The sequence below is a fragment of the Nannospalax galili genome, unplaced genomic scaffold (assembly GCF_000622305.1).
Source record: "Nannospalax galili isolate Female #2095 unplaced genomic scaffold, S.galili_v1.0 scaffold446, whole genome shotgun sequence".
Classification (NCBI taxonomy): Eukaryota; Metazoa; Chordata; class Mammalia; order Rodentia; family Spalacidae; genus Nannospalax; species Nannospalax galili.
This window is the reverse complement of record NW_008355468.1, coordinates 394,533-412,141: the sequence shown is the minus strand read 5'-3', so window position 1 is coordinate 412,141 and position 17,609 is coordinate 394,533.

The following is a 17,609-nucleotide window of genomic DNA, read 5'->3' as shown; positions in this document are numbered from 1 at the left end:
CATCCTGTAAAAACATCCTGCCTCATGGTCTGGCTGTGGAATGTGTGGTAAACAGCAGAACTTACCCGCCCAGCTTCTTCCACCCTCTGCTTCCCTATAAAAGCTTTGTGCAGACTTTCAATAAAGGAGACTTGATCAGAGCACTGTCTTGTCTCCATTCTCTGTGTCTCTTGCCCCATTCAATCCCCACTCCTCACTCCAGGTACCCCGTTGAAAGTCCCGCGGGCCGGGACATGTGTCCATGTATTGGAGTGTGCACATGCCACACACAGGGTTGGAGGTCAGAGGACCACTTGAGGAACCTGGTTCTCTCCTTCTACTGTGTGGGTATTGGGTATTAAACTCAGGTTCAGTTTAGCCATGAGCATCTTTTCCTACTGAGCCACCTTGCTAATGCTAAGAATGGGTCTGGGGTCTCAAGAAAATGACTACACAATCCAAAGTGTTTTGGCAAGGAAAAAGGTTTTATTTCTCCAGAAAGGTACATATCAGTGCCAAATGAAACACACAAGCACACTTAGAATGCTGGGTTTTATTCCTAACACAAAGGGGTCCTGTACCTCACTTTGAGTCACCAGAGTTTGGCCTCACATTCCTATGTGATTGACTTATTTAAGAAGACACAGTTGATAAACAGAATACAATTTTTGGCATGGAGTATGACCTTGAACACATGTCTTGATTTCAAGTGCAGCTGACCTTGCAAGAATTTTAATGCCTGCCAAGCACCTTCCTTATAATTTTTTTAACTTAAGCTTTGTATTATTTAACACTTTGATTTAAAAAAAAGTGTATATTTTCTTTTACATTTCCCACACCAGCATCATATTCTTTGTAATCATCATTTTCCTAAACAATTATTTGAGATGTTTCCTAGGCTTGCTTTTTGTTCTCTCAGATGCTGTATGGCTGGTATTTCTCATCAACCATGTCTGTTTTGGGGCTGGAGAGATGTCTCAATGGTTAACCACACATACTGTTCTTGAAGAGAACTGGAGCTCAGTTCCCAGCAACCAGATCACATGCCTTACAACAGCCTGTAACATTAGTTCTAGACCTGACATCCTCTTCTCCTGGCCTCTGTGGATACCTGCACGTATATGAGTATACATACATAAAAACATTCATAAATATAAAAATAAAATCTAAAAAGAATAAAAATGTCCATTCTGGAACTAACAAAATCTTGTAATATGCTTTTATTCTTCGGCATTGATGGAGAGTAAAACTATGGCTTTGTGATGTTAGGGAAACTCTCCACTACTGAGCTTTATTTCTAGCCCTCCTCTTTTTGAGACAAAGTCTCATCAGATTTCCAGGTTGGCCTTCAACTCACTCTATACCCCAGGCCGGGCTTGAACTTTTAATATTCCTGCCTTAGCTTCCTAAGTACACATATTAGATATCTACAACATCAGGTCCTGCTTAGCTGAGGGATTCTTAATGTCTATTATATGTGAAACTATTTACAAAAGTTTTAAAAGCAAAAAAGAGCATGGAACTTAATATCAATTAAAATTAATCTTTACACAAATTAGTAAACTCATGGAGATAGTCTATTCTATTTGGTCTGGATCAAAGCCAAAGCGCCTTAGCTCATTTTGAAATCTTACCCAATAGGATTTTAAATTTTTTATTCTTTGACATTTTCAAACATGTTCACAATACATCTTTATTATTCTCCCTCCATTCCAATTGTCCCAAGCACCTGTCCACATCACCGACATCATGTCTTCCAGGAACTGTAATGAAGAGAGTCAGAAAGAATATGAGAGCCGGAAGACAGGGAGGAGTGCTATGAAAGCCTGTCCTTTGGGCATGACATGCCTGTTGCATGCATGAACTAAAAGCAACAGTGAATTCCTGCACATGGTCAAGGCAGTTGAAATCTCAAGCATGCAGGGGTACAGGCTTCTGAGGCCCCACCCCTAGCTGATGAGCTATTGGCAGTGACAGCTATGGGGCGGTAGGGAGGACAAAGACACTTTTCTTTAGGAGTGTGGGGGCCACTGGAAGGTGATCCATACCACAGTGGATGACCCATGCCCATAGGAATATTGACAGTACTAATTGGACTCAGTCAGTTATAAATGAATAAATAAATGCAATAAATAAAATCAAGTGTTTTTGAGAAACTTGCATTTGAAAGGTTTTTAAGTAGATTATATACCTGAATGTCTTTCTTTTAGAGATGTGCACATGAGAGCCTGTTACATGAGTTTCCTGCATAGAACTTCTTGTTCAAACTAATGTATTTTCTGGATTTAAATTATTATTCTTAATGAATTGATTAAAATAACTTAATTAGAATTATTATGTATCTATTTGTAAAACCTAACCCCTAAGTTCTTTCATTCTGGTGGGCCAATAAGTGCTGGAACCATATGCTACCACCCATTGCTCAGCCAGACCTGAGGAGTATAATATTTAGTAAAGCCTTGTAAACACTGAAACTGGTTGTAGTCAGAATAACAGCAACTACTTATGTCATCTACCAAATGTGCACAGCTAAATCCTTCTGGAACAGCCCAATAAATATAACATGGACTCAAGTGTGCAACTGCCAATAGTGTCTAGAAACCCCTTTTATTCAGTGTTGAGGTGTCTGGGCTGCTAACAAATGTCTGCTAAGCATTACGTCAACCTGTTTGAAAAGATGTTACACCATTCATGGTTATGAAACTATCTTCACACCAGATGACAAGAATCTGTCCGCAACCTGCTCTGTTAGTTTGAGTGTTTGGAGAGGTTATGGTAACAAATTGATCAGAAGTTTACCTCCAGAGTCAAGCTGATTCTTCCTTTATCCTTGTGTTTGATAGTGACGGAAACTGACATACCTTAAACACTGTTATTTGTACCAAAGTTATTTAAAACTATGCCAGGCATAGTAGTACATGCCTATAATCCCAGCATATGGAAGTTAGAGGCAGATGGATTAGGAATTCAAGGACAGTCTTGGCTACATCAAAAGTCTGAAGTCTGCATGAAATGCTGTCTCAAAAAAGAAAAAAGAAAAGAAAATAGTCCTGCAAAGTTATGTACAGCATTTACTCCTATTGATGAGAAAGCACAACTTACATGTAAAAGCCTACGCAATGTCAGCAGGCAGTCCAATAATTCATATCACATAAGTGTGCAGTATTGTGTTGTAGACAAGAGCTCTTAAATGCCCAGAGAGTTCATCAACTTGACAACCCTTATTCTGTATTTCTGTATATTTTTGTAATCTTGTACATGTTTGTTTGTGTGTTCTTGTGTGTGAGCGTAGGAATGTGTATGCCATGGCATGTATATAGAGTTCAGAGGACAATCTTGGGTGTAGGTCATATCTTCCACCTTGTTTGAGACCAGGATCTCTTGTTTGTTACTGCGTACACTGGGCTAGCAGGTGGTGAGCTTCTGGCAATGCTCCTGTCTCCTGCTCCCATCTCAGCATAGGAGCACTGAGATTACAGATCTGTACTTCCATGTCCAGCTTTTATGTGTGTTCTGGGATATGAGGTCAGGACATCACACTGTGTGTCAAGCACATTATCTGCTAAGACATCTCCCTGGCCTATCACTTCATATCTCAAAAGAGAGGTGATGACTTAAAATGTTACTTCATGCAATGAGTTTCTCAATTTGAGGCAATAGCCAACTGGACAAGGCTGTCCTTGGTTATGAACTTGAGAGTTCTTATTCTGTATGACGAATTTTACCTGGGTACTTTTGGGTATTCTAATTATCTGCTTAACACTGTGGAAAAGGAAAGAGAAGGCCCAGAAAAGATAGTGACAGGAACACAGCCATTTTTACTACCTTCACACTTTTTCCATTACCACACGGAAATTAATAGAAATGCATGATTGCATGTAATCATATGCATGAGAATATGCAAATATTTGTATCTATATAGTTACCTGAATATATGTTCATATATGTATATGTGCGTATAAGCATATGCATACATATGTACACACACAAATATACATATACGCACACATGCATAACATGTGTATATAAATAAATACACATATTTATGCCATACATGCATGCACACACAGGTACACATGCATACACATTTTCATTTGCATATACACATATATGTATACATACATATACACACTATAAACGTTCACATATGCATTTATATATAACTACATGTATTCATGTACATATATATTTATATACATGCACATCATGCATTCTTATACGAACATGTGTGCATATACATATATATATATAATCTGTATTTTCAAAATAGTTTTCCTTAATCATGACTGAGTGACATGAAATGGAATAGTTTGATGAGATCTAGTGTAATAATGCTGAGAAAAATGAAGGTTGACTTAAGATTTCCAACCAAGAAAATGTGCAGAGTTACAGAAAATAATGAGAAGAAATCCTGGCAGAATGCCATCATGCACAATAATTTGGAGACTTGCCTAAGGGGACTCAAAGGGAACATCCAGGTCATCATCATGCTGTCTGAGATTAAAGTTCAGAGGAATCTGTCCTCAAATGCTGAGGTACATAAAATAATAGCAACAAAGAAAAATCAGTCCAATGAAAAGATTGACTCTGCCATGGGGTATGTGCAAGTGTGTGTGTATGTGCATGTGTGTGCGTGTGTGTGTGTGTGTTATACTATAAGCGCTCTTATGTGTGTATGTGCATGTGTGTGCTCATTTATGTGCAGGCAAAAGGTAGAGGGAAGCTGTTTTCCTCAATCCATCCCTGTCTGACTTTTTGAGACTGGGTCTCTCATCGAACCAGGAACACACCTTGGCTAGACTGGTTAGCTAATGAACTTCAGAAACTGCCCACTCCCTTTCATGTTGGGGCTACAGAAGCACAGCAATGTGCTTGGCTTATATATGAGTGATGGGGATCAAAACCCAGGTCCTTGTGCTTTTAAGTCGTTTTACCTACTGAGCCATTTCTTTAGCCCCATGATCTAAGTTTTAATATCCTGAAGTAAATCTGGACCCAGCCTATGACATACCAGGTGTAGTGACTTCATTAAACCCAAAAGGGTGAATGGCGCTCAGGTAATTATTTCCTTCAGGCTGTTCTTGCCTGATTCCTCTATTTGATTACCAGCTTGGCATTAATTTATCTACATCATGTCAGACTTCTGATTTTTGGTACAAAATGGAAACAGCTCATAAGTCACTGGTTCTCCAAAAACATAGCAACAAGTAAAAACCAAGCACAACAAAATGAAAATTATTAATTGTCCTTGCATTTATCAGAGAACTGGGGGATACAAAAAAGTTGCAGTACCCAAAAGAGGAAAAAGACAGAGAACAGAATTACAATGAACCAGAAAAGAAACCCAGAAGTAGAAATCACTTTGAGAAACGGTAAACACAGAGAACTCACATGTAATTGGTGAATTGCTAGAGGCTGACTGGACAAGTTGGAGAGCTAAAACCCCAGAGGAGCTGTGCCTTCAGGGTGTTCTCACACGTGTGAGCTTTACTCTAGGAGCAATACCAGAATTTCATAGTGAAAATAGGGAGAAACTATCTCTTCCTGCTTCTGGCCTGGAAAGAGATTAGCTATGTACTATAACATTCTGTCTTTAAAAACGCCTGCCTCCAGCAGAAGACAATCTAGCAGAGACCATCTTTATACTTTTTTAGTCTTTCCGCATCAACTAAGGTTATGGAGAAGAAACTATGATGGATATGAACAAGCCAAGAAGTGCAGGGTCACAGGGAGACCGCGGTCCAATTGTGGATTAGAGTGCTTCTCCTATCCCATTGTTTCCTATCACAAAGCTTCTCTGTAACTGCAGAGGCTGTGCATCTAAGACTTTATTTAAGTCTGTAGGAAATACCAAATGCAGCAAGGGTGCTGTAATTTGATTTCTGTTGCTATGACAAAGACCATAAATTTCGGAGAGGAAAGAATTTATTCAGCTTATACTTCCAAGACTCAGTCCATTATTGAAGGGAGTCAGCAGGAGAACTCAATCAGGAGCTAGAGCAGAAACCATCGGTCAGTGTTGCTTACTGTCTGTCTCACAGGCTCACACATCTCTAGCTTTCTTATATAGACCAGGACCACCTCCATGCAATCATTTTGTTTTGGGGGGAAGAGGATGGAGGACATTGGAGGCTGGGGCTGGAAAAGCCATTGAGTACCCAGAGCTTGATGAGCTGTTGTGGGAACCTGGAAGATAACAGTGACAGCAATGCAGACAATGATTGCCTGACTTGTCAAGTCTTTAAAGGAAATGTGAAAGTTCCACAAAAACTCTATCATGGTTTTTACTAAGAATCTATAGAAGTGAAAACTTTGTTTAATTGGGACGATAGACACTGGGGCAAAAGCTTCTGAGGAGTATTTCCTCAGGGTCTGCAAACAGAAGCTGAGATCCAGAGCTGGCAAAGATTGAATCTCATGGTGGAAGCTGAACTTGGTAAGATATAATAGTCTCCCACATGATACTGGTTTGGGCAGCATGAAAACTAAAGCACTGAAGGGCTCATGGAGAGAAGCTGAGGCTTGGCACTGAGTGGCTGCATTTGAAGAGAAGACAGAAAGCACCATTGGTGAAGGTTCAGCTGGAAACCACAGGACTGAAGGGGTCATAGAGAGAAGCTGAGTTTTGGCACCATGGGGCAGTATTGAAGAGAAGCCAAACCACTGCACTACAGTAGCAGTGGCTATTGGAAAATCCCCAGTGAAATCCCCAGTTTTATGGAAATGATCCAGCCATGGAACATCTACCAAGGACAGCAGCACAAGTAGAGCCACTTTGAGCCTAGAAAACTAACTGTGTTGTTGCAGACAGAGAAGTGGAACTGTCTTTTGGAGCACAGAAGACCATGAGTGGGTCTCAAATGCCAAATATTGAAGTTTTTCCACTGTTGGATTTTGGATTTACATTAATCTGATTATAACTGTGCCCTACCTAATTTTTCTCTCTCAGAATAAGAAAGTATGTAACTAAATTTGGATTTTTACCAGGACCCACAGTTAAGAGAATTTATGATACTAACATAAGATCTTGGGACAAGAAATTAAAAGAATATGACTTCTAGTGCTCTGTTCATGTGTAAAGTTGGCAAGGGGTCACTGTGCAATCATGAAAACCTGAGTTCTGATCCCCAACACTCACATTTAAAGCATGGCTAGATGATGCACTATATAACCTCTCCTTGGGAAGCAGGCAGATCTCAGTGTTCTCTGACAAGCCAGTCTAGCTGAAATGAAGTCACTGAGAGACCCAGTCACAAAAGGTAAGGTGAAAGCTATAAAGGAAGACATCTGACATATACCTCTGGCCTCCACATGCTTCTGTATAGGCAAGTGAACCTACACACACACACACACACACACACACGCACACATGCACATACACACATAAATTTAAAAAAAAAGAAAAAAATCACAAACAACAGAAAAACTAGCCTCCAAAACATAAATTGGAAGTCTGACAATAGACGTTTATCTATCTAGTTATGCTTGTTTTATCTAATATATCTTCTTCAATTTTCAACAAAACACAGTAAAGCAAGAGGAGATCAGTTTGAAGAAAGGAACTAAACATCAGAACCAGGCTAATATATGAAAGAGTAGTTGGAATTATCAGACTGGGAATTTAAACATCTATAATTAATATGCTAAGTACTCTCATGAGAAAATATCCAATGTGTGCAGGGATGATAGGTCAGTCGTTACAGTGCTTGCCTTTCTAACACAAGGCCCTGAGTTCAAGTCTCTAGGACTCTTGTAAAATAAAGCTATGGTATAGTGATTTGTGCTTATAGTGATTGTCCTGGGGAGGTAAAGACAAGAAGATCCCTGGGTCCCACTGGCCAGCCAGCCTAGTCTACTTAACAAGCTCCAGGTCAGTGAGAGACCCTGCCTCAATAAGACAAGATAGATTATGTCTGAGGGACCACACTTGATATTGTCCCCAGCCTCCCTACACATGTGTATATGCACATTGGCCCATACACATATACCCGTGTACACCTGAATTGAAACACATATGCACAGACACCAGTAAAATGGGCAGTCTACTTGACCACATAGTGCAAGCATAGAGATAAAAGTTCTAAGAATCAAAACATAGTGCTGGAAACCAAGTGCACTGTAAAAGAAAGCCTGCATTCCTTTGATAGGTGCATCAATAGACTCAGGACAGCTCAGGAAAGACTAGGAAGCTTGAAGGGATGTCAATATGTCATCAAGAATTAGATACTAGCAGGGTTGGTGGACATTGGGCTCGACTTTTCCTTCGTCATCAACAGCCTATAAAAACATGAATTAGAACATTGGGACTTTATTTACTGATAAGATGAATAAGACCTGCTTCATATCTCTTGCCTTCCATGATACATGACATCCTGAACAGCCAAGAAGCCTGTTAATGGATAACTAAATAAACATAGTATAATATAAATTATATGAGTAAGTAGTCATATGCTGTCTGCGCTTGTTAGAAGCCGACTCTGAGAAAAAAAGAGATGGGCTCTTTTGTCTCAGGCTCAAAGATGTTTATTTCAGTTGTCTTCTAAGACTTCCTGTCCTGAGGCAGGCTAGCCCATTGCCTTGGAGGAAGAGAAAGATTAAACAGCTCAGTATTAAAAATATTGCTCTTGAGAATAGCTATTTGGCAACATTTTCCAACATAGGTTACTATCATTTTCTCACTATATGAAAAATCTAGCAGACAGCTTTTCATAGAATTTCTGCCAATATCCTTTGACTCTTATGCCCCTGCCTTGTTGTTCCCTGAGCCTTAGTCTTGGAGTGGTGGTTGATATAGATATGCCATCTACAGCTAAGCTCTCTTGAGTTATTCTCACATTTGAACAGGGATGAATCTATGCATCAATCACTACACATGACATTAAGAAGCTTCTCTATCCAAAGTTTAGAGAAGCCTTAATCTATGGATTTAAACATAAATATTTAGAATACAGTTTTTATCAATATGACCATTTCACAAAACAAGAATATTGGGGTTCCCCACTAGGGCCTAGTCTTCTGGTCATGTTAAGATAAATTCCTTCCTGTGGATCAGGCCTCAAATCTAATCAAGAGAGGGTTGATTATCCACATAAACAGTCTTCTCACTATGGCACCAAAGGGCATATCTTGCCTGGCAGGTTAGTATTATAGCGTGCAGGGTTCATTGCTGGATAAGACTACTGATGATGCTGTCATGGCTGCTGCACACAAAAACTCACAAGAGCTATGGTTTCTTACTGAAGACCTGATCAAGACCAAGCCATTTAAATAGTCTAGCATGGAGAAGGACATGTTCCTCCACCCGTCTGGGGAGCTATTGGCTCTTAATTTCTTCTGGGGGAGGGAGAGTCACTTTTTGGTGACCAATGGAAGATTGCTCATACTCCAGTGAATGATTCACACCCATGTGCAAATGGGCAGCACTAATTAGACTCAGTCAGTAAAGTAATAGGAATAACATTTTTTTTCCAAAAGGAGAACATGAAGTTGAGAGGAAAATGTGTTAGGGGGATTCAAGGAGGAGTTAGAGAAATTAGTGGACATTGTATATGATCAAGATACATTGGTATCTTGGAAACTCATCTCTGGTGAGGAGAGAGGAGAAACACTGCTCTGCTGGGGACTCCTGAAATTGGGAACTCCAGTTGACTGCCTTAGCATGGCTTCCCAGTTGTTTTCATGGATGTTGTAAATGCCTGATTTGATGATATTTTGCTATCTGCTGTTTCTATCTATATGCTGATTGCTATTTGTGCCTTTATTTTGGTTTTCAACATGCTTAATAGGAGCAAAAAATACGGTATCTATAGATAGTATATTCTGCATCTCAGAAAACTAGAGGTATGGATTTTGAGTGTTTTCACTATAAAAATATTAGAAATATTGGACGATATATACATATATATATATACAGTCAAATTGCTTTAAATATTTTACAGTATGTACATGAGTGAAAACCTCAAATGATATCCCAAAAATATTCAGGATTCTTATATTTTTATATGTATCATATGTATCAGTTAAAAAGAAACCTAATGTGAATTTTTAAAAAGATTTGTACTAATGGAAAAATAATGACTTAATAACACAGAAAGTAAAACCTTAAATACAATATAGTCCAAATAATTCCTGATTAATGATATAATGATATAATAAAACATTTTATAATGACATAAAATATATAATTCTTGACTAATACCATAGTTTATATAAAAATTAAATTAGGAAAAAGATCATGAATTATTTAAATAACAAATCTCAAGGTAAGAAATTGAGCACAAGTACTGTGATGAGAAAAAAGGCATTCTCTCACTTCTTAAAGGAGCAATTTACTAAATTGTATTTCATCTTTAATTCTAAAATTAAATAAAAATAACCCCAAATATTAAAAAAAAAACTCTTGAAATTAATTGCTGCTAGGATTTAAAAGAAGGTAAACTAGGACTAAAGTACGCCTCTAGTGTATGAAGTACTTCTATGAAATGTGTCTTAGTGGAGATAAATTATTCTATCTAACAGGACTAAATCCAACTCATATAAACACCAATGGCCAAAAAATATATCTGTCACCTCATAGTTCACCAGACCCCTCTAAGTTACAACAACCAAGTATGATGTAAACTAAGAAATAAACTCTGAATAGCAAATGACCAGAAGCAAAGGGAGAAGTGTGCATAGCAATGGGGAAAAAAAAGTATGTTTATAAGTGTATAGTCAAAAGCTCAAAAAAGTATGAGTACATGCTGCCATTTACCTGTATTAAACTCTTTTATGAGATGTATTTCAGATAGGAAATGATGAGCATTCAAGTTCCTTCCAGGGTGTGTCAGGTACAATGCAATGCATGAGAACTTCAACAAGGCTCCATGAAGGTTAGGGAGCTGAACAGAGGCTCACTGACGTTTAATCTCTAGATGTGTAAACCACTTACCACCTGCCATTGGTTGATGGAGCTCATCTCTAGTTTAAGGAGCACCCATTCGTAACTCTGTGTGTGTGTGTGTGTGTGTGTGTGTGCGCGCGCGCGCGCGCGCGTGCACGCTCAGATTAGTGTGTGTATTTTGAAAGACACTTTAGAGGCCAGAAGAGGGCATTGATCATTGGATCCCCTGGAACTGGAGTTGCAGGCCCCTGAGCTGCTCAAGGTAGATGCTGGGAACGACTGTCCTCTGCAAGAGCCACAAACTTTGGTGAATACTGAATCACCTCTTCATCCACTGCAATGAGTATCTTCAATTGTTGCTTGTCCTAGTTTCTTTCTCATGATTTAGTCTTCTGTTCTAGAATGGGTCTTCCTTCCTTCCTCCCCAACCCCTTCTGTTTCCTACCTCACCTGCCCGGCTTCTTTTCCTTCCTCCCTCCTATCTATCTGCTTACTTTATTTTCTTTTTTTTTTTTTTTTTTTTTTTTTTTTTTTTGATTATTTGGATATTCGTTTTTGTTTTTGAAAGGGTTAAACTATGTAGCCTAAGCTTCCCTCAAATTCAAGTCCCTATCGCCTCTGCCTCCTGAATGCTGGGATGAGAGTTCTACATGCCCTGCATGATCTGTTTTTTATCTCTGCTTAGATTTCAACTCATTGAGGACAAAAACCAGGTCTTAACTAACTAACTAACATCATCAACCATGTTGGGGAATCATTTTAAAATGAATCTTAAATAAGTATCTTGTAAATAGATTATCTGATACTTGAATATAAAAAAGCTTTCACTTTGGATAAAAATGGAAAAATAAATAAACAAGGCCAGATTTTATTGCATTTTCTACTTTTTTTCTAAATTTTAAAAGGCAGTGATTACTTCTTCTTGTCTGGGACCCAAAGCAGGACCTCCTGCTACAATCACATTTCAGTGTCCCATTCGATTCTTTGCAGTATGAAAACTCAAAATATATTTAGCTTAAGACTTAAAAACTAAAAGTTAAGAGTAATTCTACGTGTGTCTAGTACATCTAAAATACCTATTTCGTACATAAGTAACTTTAGAAACTGCATTAAAGATAAGTTGATAAAATCAATCAATTTGTACCTTATCAGATGTTTCAAATGCTACCCAATCATTACGCTTTAACATAAAATAACTATTAGACAATTGAATATGTCACTGGAATCCCACAGGCTCAGTCTGCTGTTCACCAAGCAGAGTATGATAAATAGAGAGAGACAGGGAAGTTGGCTAATAAAATCCCCACACTTTAACATGACTAGCTGACAAGGGAGCCAAGCGCCAAATGCTATAATGGTGTGAAATGGTTTTCTGGCTCTGCTTTAAATGCTGTATCTCACTATTAAAATAAAAGTCTCTGAAGATCAGTCAAGACAATGGAAACCTATGCTAAAGGAAATATTTAGTATTAGGACAAATGTTTCATCTATGGTGGCAATTGAAATCCAGAGGTCTTTTAAAGAAAAGACAGTTCTAAATGCATTTTGAAGACATGATAGTGTATGCAGGAGTATTTCTGGCTCTACTTGGGCGACTGGAGAGATCATGATTTGAAAGTCAATTTGATGTCATAGAAGAGAAGCGATCCAGCAAAAGTGGTAGACGATCAACTTTAAGACAGTCTTCTGTCTATGGAATTGAATCTTCTAGTATAAATTTTCATAAACTACAGGCATGAAACACACAGTCTATGCTAATATTAATGTAGGGTAAAGCATAAGATACCAGAAAACAGTAGAAAAAGATACTACATGTAGAACCTCAATGTTCCACTTTTTAAAGATTATTCATTTATTTATATGTATGTATTTCTGTCTGAGTGTGTATGTGCACATGAACGCACATGCCAGCAGAGATCAGAAGAAGGGGTTGAATCTCCTGTAGCTGGACTTGAAGGGGGCTTTGAGGAGCCCAATGTGGGTGCTGGGAACTGAACTCTGGTCCTCTGAAAGAGCAGCAAGTGCTCTTAACTGCTAAGCCATCTTTCTAGCCTAACCCAGCACTGGGGAGGCAGAAACAGGCAGATCTCTATGAGTTCAAGGCCAGCCTGGTCTACATAGTGAGTTCCAGGACAGCTGGGGCTATAGGGAGACCCTGTCTCAAAAATGACCAAAAAAAAAAAAAGATTCTTAATTATATATCTCCATTAGAACATTAATTGAAATGAATATGTACCTTTATATGTGAATCAACTATAGCCATATTTAAATATAAATTAACAACTAAACAAACTGAAAATTAATTTTTATAAGGTAAAATTGTTCCCCACTGACTTTTATAAGATGTAGACAGCTGCCAAAATCAGTTAAGGATTAGAAGTTTAGCCTGAAATAAATACTCTATAATGTCTATGCTTTTACATTGGAAAATTGCTGGTACTAATAAAAGATCCACTTAGAATTTCAGTTCTTGCCTCCAATTATATTTTGAATGGGACCAGAGACAGAGGATTGAGAGGAAAGCCAAATAAAGGTAATAATCAATTAGTATCAAGCAACAACAGAGGACACAGTCAATTTAGGGTGCTAGGGGCCGAATTCTTATGGACTCCTTGCTTTATTACCTAGAGGTTAGTGGGAGGTGCCATACACTAGTAAGAGAAGAGAGCTGGCCGTTGGGTAGAGGGAAGAATCAGCCAAGCTGGCCACAGATGAGAAAAGTAAAACTGATATTGATCTGGCTGGGGTAGAGTTGTCCTCTCCAAACACAGACTCCATTGATCTTTTAATAAATGTTTACCTGTGCTTGGTTTTGCAATTAGTAACTTAAGTCATAATGGGAGACCTGAAATACATGGGCCCACATTAAGTGTGGAATGACACCTGGTTAATGAGCATGGACGAGAAGGATTTCCTGGTTATGCTGTAACTAGAACTTAAATCAAGGGGGCTTTTGGGAGCTATGAATGATCCTAAACCTCCATCTGGTGAAAGATTTTAGTTTCTAAGCTCTGCTTTTTTGCTTTTGTGCTGAAGGCTGAGTAGAGATCCTACACACAGAGCTGGGATGGAGACCTTCAGTGCACACAGTTGTGCACAGGGAGCAGAGGCTGACAGCAGTGCCGACCTTGTTACCAACCTTATCTGTCCTAAACACAAAAAAGCCCACAAATTTTGATGAAATTTTAGTTGACAGGTTTTATTTGTCCAAACAGATTTGGTACTAACTGAAGAAAAGCAGGAGCAGTGTGGAGTCAGCACTAGGACTGAGGTCTTGAGACAGACAGAAGGAATAAAATGCAGTAGTTGTATTTGGCAAAATTATCACATTACAATTGCTTCAAGATTTATTATGCATATACGCATGTGTGTGAATGTGGGTATGTGCACTTGAGTGCGGGTGCCCAACCAGGCCAGAAGGCAATGTCTGATTCCCGGGAGCTAGAGTTACAAGCAGTTGTGGGCAGCCTGATGTAAGCACTGGGAACCAAACTTGAATCTGTTTCAAGGTAGTGCCTCCTCTTAACTAGTGATCCATTCCTTAACTGCCGATCCATCTCTCTCTTCAGCCCTGTATGACATCATTTAAAAAGCAATAGTGTTGGGGAGAAATAAACAAGACTTACATGAATACAGCCAAGGAACCTAGTTTCAGAAAACATGAATGAGAATACCCAAGTTTATCTGGGGAAATAGTGGAGTGTAACTAGACAGGCATAGACACTGATGTTAACATTCATGACAGCCGAGAAGGGGGAAAAGAATCCCCAATAAGAAAACACCAGATGAAAGGGGAATTACGTGGGACAACAGAGAAAGCAATCCTGAAACTGAGATGTTAAGTGAGTTATACTGAAGGTGAAGAGCTGTTTATGGACAGAAGATGCAGTGAAAGCTAGAACTGGAATAGCTCACAGAAGATGTGTGCGTGTTGTGCTAACTCCAATGAAGCTAATGCCATAAATATGAACATCATTGGGCTGGGAATGTAGCTCAGCTGGTAGAGCACTTGCTCAGCATGCAAGAAGTCCTGGGTTCCATTCCCAGTACCAAATAACCCAGGCATGGAGGTACATGCTTTTAATCTCTGGACTCAGGAGGTGACGGCAAGAGAATCAGTTCAAGATCATTGTCAGCTATGTGAGGAGTTCACAGCTAGCCTGAGCTGCTGACCCTGACATAAAGAAAATGAAACAAAACTAAACATGAATTGATAAGAGTACTGTACAAAGGAGTTCCTTTTTTAGTAGCTAGATCATATGGTTATATTTGGACAGTCGTCAGTAGTTCTAAGCCTGGAACCCAACTAGGGTGCAATTACAGAAGTTCAGATAGAAGGTGAGGCCCTGAGAGTTAGGACTAAACCCAGTGACCAGTATACAAGTACATAGGAAAGGTCTGAGGAGAGGGAAAGAGTTATGGGGATATAGAGGAAGAAAACCAAGAGACCAGGTCAAGACACTCAGTGGTGCACACGAGGGAGGTGATTAACTGTCAACTATTTTAACTGTTTAAGTGAAAATATCCTGTACTATCATAAAAAAGGCAAGGGTAAGTCATGGGTCTTTCGGGAAAACACTTAAGTTTTAATAACATGTTGTTAAGCGTGTTATATCTTAGCTTAACTAGGATAAGCTTAAAGCTTTAAAGGATATTTCAGAAAATTTTAATTTTTAATTTATCTTTTAATTCTTAGATGTAAGGTATATCTGATAGTAGATAATGGTTATTTTGCACATATATGTATATAATAAATGCTTACATAAGACTTAATATTTGACTGTTAAAGGATCATAATGTTCATGGAGGAGCGAGGTTTGTTAATAAGGTTTGCATTAGCTCAGGAGGGAAAGAGAAGCTCATTTTCTATTTCTTCAAAGCCTTGACAATACCAAGGATAATGATAACTGAGAAACATCCAAGGGAGACAAAGTTCTGAAAACCAAGTGTATTACTTTAATTCGTAATACTCCCAAGTGGAGCTCCCTGCAAGCCCAAGATGGGACCTGCTGGAAAGGAGGAAGGGAAGAACACAAGGTTCCTTCTAAGAACCTACCCAGCAGGAATTCTTCAACTGCTACTTAAGGCAGCTATCTGCTGTGCTTTAAATCTCTACGTCGTCCTCAGGAAGGCATTTCCAAAACTCCTCAACAACACTTGGTAGATATTCTCTTGTGAGTAATTATCTGTCATGCAATTGTCTATGTCCTCTGTATGCCTCAGTTCTTGGGAAAACTGCTTCAAAACCTTCAGTAAATCCTATCTTCCAAAAGACTGCTTAACAAATACTTCAAATTCTCGAAATTGTGTTTAATAAGTAAATGAGGCTGTGTTTGAACTTCCAACACTTGGGAGATGGACACTGAGTCGGGAAATCTCTAGTATGAGACCATCCAGTTACACAGTGAGTTTAAGACCAGCATGAGATACATAATGGGTTGTTGTACTTAAAAGAATAGCTCTCTCCTATTTCTTCCCTCCCCTTTTGGCCATTGTTTAATTGACTTAACTGCTGTTGGGTGAGGGAGAGTATGCCTTACATTCGATCTCTAGATGGGCTGACTAGACTCCAGTGGACAAATTTACACTGACGTAAATTTGAGTACAAATGCCTGAATGGATAGGACTTAGCATGTATGGCAGAACACATGAGGTCTGGTGGAGGGGGTGCGGGGCATGGATGGGAGCAGGGGTCTAAATTGTATGAACTATTGTTTGAAATTACAAAAGCCCAATAAAACAGTTCTCAGATGATGGCTCAGTCAACAGGGAAGCAAGACAAATTGAGTTTGATCCCAAAGACCCACGTAAAAAGCTGTGCATGGTTGTTTTCCTAATTACTTTCTGTTGCTGTGATAAAATGCTCTAACCAAAATCAACTTGGAGAGGAAAGGGTTTACCATAGATTACACTTTCAACCCAGTCTATCTTTGAGAAAAGTCAGCCAAGAACTCAAGACAGGAACCTGGAAGTGGGAACTGAGGCAGAGATCAAGAGGAACTCTGCTTCCTGGCTTGCTCCTGCCAAATCAAAAGCAGATTATATCCTTTCCTATTCCAGGAGGGAAGAGCAATGGCTCAGTTCATTCACGTGAAAGCAAAATCGAAGCTCCACAGTGTCTTAGTGTTGATCATTTCTTTGTCTTCTGAGCTCCAAAGGGCTTGAATAATCCCACCTCTCTGGCGCTGAGATCAGCAGCACACACAGCTTGTCCAGTTGGATCAAGCCATGTCCAAATTTTACCTGCTGCTGTCCTCAGTGGTTGTCCCACAGTCCTGACATCTCCAGTATCCTGGGGTCTCCACTGCAACTGAGGACTCCTGGCCTCATGCAGTGCCAAGCCTAGAATCTCTCCATGACCCCTTCAATTCTGCAGCTTTCATGCCAGCAGAAGCAGCGCCATGTGGGAGGCTCTTACACATTGTCAAGTCCTGCTTCTAGCTTAAGATGCAGCCTGAGCCACCGTTTCTGAGTGATAACCTAAGGAAATACTTCCCAGAAGACTGCACCTCAGTGATGCCGTCCTCTTACTAATAACAACTACTTTTTCAGCCACAGCTCACCAATATCCATTGTCTCAGTAAAGCACAAAAAGGTTCACTTATATAGAGTCTTAATTCAATAAAACACATAAACAATTAGAGTCTTTGAGGGACTCTCAAAGTTCCCTTGAAACTTCACAAAGTCAGGCCTCCATCATCTACACCTCTTTAAGCATTATCTTCAAATTCCCATAGAACAGCTCCAA